Below are 5,180 nucleotides of genomic sequence, written 5' to 3' on the forward strand. Positions count from 1 at the left end.
CTTAAAAGAAATATTAAGTGATATTCACCCTCACGATGTTCTCATATAGTAAATATGCAATACTACGACTTGTTATTCGAGTTATACCCAATCTTCTTATTTCAGTAAATGAAAAATTATTAAGTATCAATCATTTGTTAAAGAATTATGAGGGTCAACGGTTTTAATTAAGGAATTTAACATATAATTGTGTAAGAACTGTTAGGCGAGCCTCGAGCGTTGGGCGTTAGGCGTGTTTAAGGCGTACAATCGGGCGCTTAGGGCGTAAGCCTCGCAGGGATTAAGCCCCGCACGTGAGCCCTGGGGCATTTTGTTAGTGCCCCGCCCCGGGGCGAGCCCCGAGACGAGTCCCAGAACTGTCTTTTAAAACACTGGTACTAAACATTAAGTTATATAGAGACAATATCAATAAGTGCGAGAATTAAGTACAGTCATGTTGTTGACCAAAAATAAGGTACAATTATGGCGTTGATTCTAAAGCCAACTTAGTTACAGAGGACAATGGTTAAACTACATCCGTTAAGATATGTGTGCTATAAAGAAAGTCAATGTTGTCGGATAAGGTGCAACTACATATTCTATGCAATGAAGTTACTATCTTTGTCTTGGGGATCACATCGGCGTCGTCTGTGCTTCTTACTTCTCAGCCTAGAATGTTTGTACTCCGTTCATCTTCGATCATTAACATTATTCTGCAGTGAACTTCCCAAATTATAGGCATTTCGACGTGTACCTGTGAGCTCTTTGTTTATTTGCTTGAACTTGAGAATCTGAGATTTACAAATGAAACTCATAAATGCTCAATGTTTTGATAATATGCAGCCCAAAATAATGGGGCTGAAGCTTAATGGGGAGGAAAAAGATAACAATTAACCGAAGAATTAATCCACCACTATCACCAGAATTCGAGGATCATAACGGATACATTGTTTATTTTAACTCTCACAACTTCTTATTGCCAATCTCTATTGCAATAATAAATAAAGAATCAGGGAAAGGGGAAAAGAACCAAACAACGAGCAAGCAAATAACAAAACAAAAGGAAAAAAAAAGGGTTTTTTAAGTGCCATGCAACTTTCATCTTTTGAACGTGAGAGATCTTAACTGGTCAACACTCCGCCCCATACAACATAGTTACATGAGAATGTTGAGATGGATGTTTGGGCACACCAGGAGTGACAGGATTAGGAATGAGGCTATTCGGGACAAGGTGGGAGTGGCCTCGGTGGAAGACAAGATGCGGGAAGCGAGACTGAGGTGGTTTGGGCATGTGAAGAGGAGAGACACAGATGCCCCAGTAAGGAGGTGTGAGAGGTTAGCCATGGATGGTTTCAGAAGAGGTAGGGGTAGGCCGAAGAAATATTGGGGAGAGGTGATTAGACAGGACATGACGCAGTTACAGCTTATCGAGGACATGACCTTAGATAGGAGGGTTTGGAGGACCCACATTAGGGTAGAAGGCTAGTAGATAGTCTCGTTATCCTTCCTTATTAGTAGGCGCATTATCGCAGTATAATTTCTTGTGCTCTGATTTCTGCAATTATCTGTTATTTCCTGTACTTTGATTATTCTATTTTATCCGTGTCGCTTTCGTTATTTGCATTTCCATATCGCTTTGAATTTCTTAGCCTTATCTGACCTCTTTTTATGCTTTTTATTGAGCCGAGGGTCTTTCGGAAATAGCCGTCCTACCTTGGTAGGAGTAAGGTCTGCATACACTCTACCCTCCCCAGACCCCACGTTGTGGGATTTCACTGGGTTGTTGTTGTTGTGTTGTTGTTGTAACTTAAGGCTATAGACCAGCTTTATATAAATATATAGATTAGGGCTAAGTAAAGAGTTTCCTAATTCATAATGATAAAGAAAATATAGATATCGCGAAATAATTTGGCATATAAAAGCCATCTTTACTATTTAAAATTTCTTCATGATTCCACCATAAACTATTATAATGGGTAAATTATCTAATACCTGTGGAAAAACGGCACAGACAACAAAAAATATTTTACAGTATCAATGTATATTAGTTAAATTTGCAACTTTATTCACTTTAAACTGAAAGTCAAAACATAAGATATATTTTTTTTGAATAAACTGAAAGTCAAAACATAAGATATATTACCTGCAGCTTCATCTAAATGAAATGATTCATCTAAATTACAATACCTTTTTCCTCCTCTAATTTTGTAAGAGCACCACCTGCCAAAAATAGCTTATAGATTTAAAATGAAATCAGATATTCAAAAGTTAATTCATAATGACAGCAGTTAATACTGCAGAAACTTCGGATTAACACAAGACCAATGATGTTGCTAGGGAATTCAACAGCAACCAAGTCTAAATGTGTTGAACAGACAATGATTGCCTCAGTAAGGTGAGCTGAAATATATCTTCAGCATCTTAGTGGAGTTGCTTGCCAAAAGAAATTAAGAAAAAGGGGAGGGGATAAGAGAGCCAAACCAGTAGGCATCCATGCCAAGAAATTAAGAAAAAGGGGAGGGGATAAGAGAGCCAAACCAGTAGGCATCCATGCCTTGCGAATCACATCTCTATTTTTCTTGTTGCCAAGAGACACCTACAAATGATTATCCACTGGATGCTTCGATACAAAACCTTCATGGCTGGCTTTGTCCGGTTCCGTCAGACGTGCAGCTAGCCTCTTTTGTTGTTCCCTAGCATAAAAATCATCCACCTGTATAATTCAAGTGTAAAATTTCAATATGAGGGGATATTTTCACAAAATTAGGATAGAAATTCAATACAATCATCTAACCTGCAGGTTGTGATCTTCAAGGTATCATCTACTGAATAGCTGAATGGCCCTGAAAAGGAAGATAACTCTTCTTCATTGTTTTCAATCAAAGATAGATAAATCTAAATAGTGACCATCTGAAGACTTCAGATCCAAAATGCTCCAATTTCAACAAAGTATAACACACCACCAGCCTAAACCATCTAAATTTGGCAGCAGAACAGTTCACCTACTTAGAGATGAAACTAATGATATTTGCAGTTGTACCATTTACTGTGGTAGCAATACAGAATGTAGAATTCTTCTCTTGCAGTAACATAATGTACACAAAGTACAGGAGGAAAAATGTGACTCAAAGGGATAGCTCGTCATAGGGAAGTCAGGAACTTCTCCAAAATAAGGGTAAGTGAGGAACCGATAGCTCTTTTAGTAAGCATCTCGATAAACAACTCGTGGGAATTTTCAGATCTTCAGTTGATGAATCCGTGTAAATACGAGTTCTTTCCCCTAGCAATGGCTACGAACTACGTAATCTGAACTGTCAACAACAACAACAACATACCCAGTGAAATCCCACAATGTGGGGTCTGGGGAGGGTAAAGTGTATGCATACCTTACCCCTACCTCGAAAGATAGGGAGGCTGTTTCCGAAAGACCCTCGGCTCAAGAGAAAACATGACGTAATCTAAACTGTCAAGGCTTTCAAACCAAGATTTGAAAAGGTCAATCAATAAATGTTAGTTTAGTGGAATGACTTCACGAAGCACATTCATCTTTACGCACTTTAATAGACAAACTATTACATGTATTAAAATGTGGGTCTAAATAGAGAGGATTTGATAAAGAACATACAATATTCTCCATCTATAGTAAGTTAACCAAAGTAAGTTGTTGCTCAAATTAGGAGATAATTTGTATTTCAACAGAACGAAAGTAAAAAACTTTGCCTTCTGAAGGCAGCAGTAAACAACACATACGTTTCTCCATTGAAAAAGATGTTTTTTTCCCTATTCAGACTTATGGTCTAAGTAAGGTATCTCCTCCATTAACTCTGCCCTTAAAGAAGAGAGCGCATAAGAACAGAAAGAGAGAAGCTTTCTCTCTTTCTTGCTCGATAATCCCTACATAAAAGTAAACCATAGTGCAATATATAACCATGTAACAACAAAGGACCACATATTTTTATATGCTCGGCTTACTTCTCCGACCTCCTTTAAAAGATCATTAGTTTCTTCACTTGCTATCCTAATATCTTCCCCAAAGTACAAGAAAATCATGTTTAAAAGAAGTTCTTTACAGAGTAAAAGACCAAACCTATCTTTTGTTCATTTCGAGGAGGATTGAATCTTTTAATCACTTTTAAATAAAAAAAAGAATGGGAGTAGATGTAGGTACCATATTTTGCGGCGATCAGAGAAAGAGATGCCGACTATATCCAACCGTCGGGGCATATCCAGTAAGAATCCTGCAAAGCGTTAGGAGAAAGATGGTGGATTCAGTTTCGGCAAAAGCAAAGAATTTAAAGGGAGTTAAGAATTGGATACCTCGGTTAGGAGCGGAGAATTGCCTCGTTTTAAAAATGTACATCCGTCAACCATATGGAGTTCCGCTTAGGGCTGTTCACGGTTTTAGTTAAAATCAAAATCAAATCGAAAATTTAACCAAATCGAATAAAAAACTGATATTTGGTTTGATTTGGTTTTAAATTTTAAAAATCGATAATATTTGGTTTGGTTATGATTCTATTAAAAAATACCCGAATAAATAATCGAACCACCGATAAATTATATACATAAATTTTATAATTATTTATATGTATAATATTAGTTTTTCATAAATAATTATAAATATTTTATACCTTTTAATCATTAATTTGATTTTTGGTCTACTTATTTCACATGATTGTTTAAGGCCCATGTTTTTAAGAATATGTCCAAGCTCATGTTATTAAGTCTTTTAACTCTTTAAGTGTTAAGTGTAAACCTACTAACAGAAGCCACGTTAGAGTCTAATGTCTTTAACTTAAATTTTTAGCCTTTCTTTGTCAGCCATTTGATTCTAGGTTTTGTTTTTTTTTTTTTTGAATTTATACCTTTCTTTTTTCTTGTTTGAATGAGTCCTAGACTTCTAGTATTTTTCATATGAAAAGGACAGAGGTTGTAGATTTGGAGGTTCCTATAGAAGATACTTCAGTAACATCAGCATTTGTTGTAACTCAAGCACATGGTAATGCCCTAATACTTCTTCCGTGAGTAATCCTCCTAAAAAGCAGAAAAGAACAACTTCTTGTAATCGAGACCCTAGCCTTGGGGATAATGATAGAAAAACATCTGAAGTTTGAGATCTTTACACAAAGTTTTGTTAATAAAATGGGAGAATTGAGGGCAAAATGCAATTATTGCCCCAAAGTTTGGGATCATTACACAAA

At 36.4% G+C, this 5,180-nt stretch overlaps 1 long non-coding RNA gene across 3 annotated transcripts; it reads right to left on the reverse strand.

Annotated features, from left to right (window-relative positions):
• Nucleotides 1–372: 372 nt before the first annotated feature.
• Nucleotides 373–4,312, reverse strand: LOC132604257 (uncharacterized). Of its 3 annotated transcripts, XR_009568682.1 has the most exons (5): nucleotides 4,148–4,312; nucleotides 2,774–2,822; nucleotides 2,518–2,692; nucleotides 2,167–2,199; nucleotides 373–770 (listed from the first exon to the last, which is right to left on the reverse strand). It is a non-coding gene; the product is annotated as an uncharacterized LOC132604257 (long non-coding RNA). The 3 variants fall into 3 exon arrangements; XR_009568683.1 differs by having other exon boundaries at nucleotides 373–2,199; XR_009568681.1 differs by having other exon boundaries at nucleotides 373–2,692; nucleotides 4,148–4,310.
• Nucleotides 4,313–5,180: the final 868 nt, after the last annotated feature.

This window comes from Lycium barbarum, chromosome 7, assembly GCF_019175385.1.
Source record: "Lycium barbarum isolate Lr01 chromosome 7, ASM1917538v2, whole genome shotgun sequence".
Classification (NCBI taxonomy): domain Eukaryota; kingdom Viridiplantae; phylum Streptophyta; class Magnoliopsida; order Solanales; family Solanaceae; genus Lycium; species Lycium barbarum.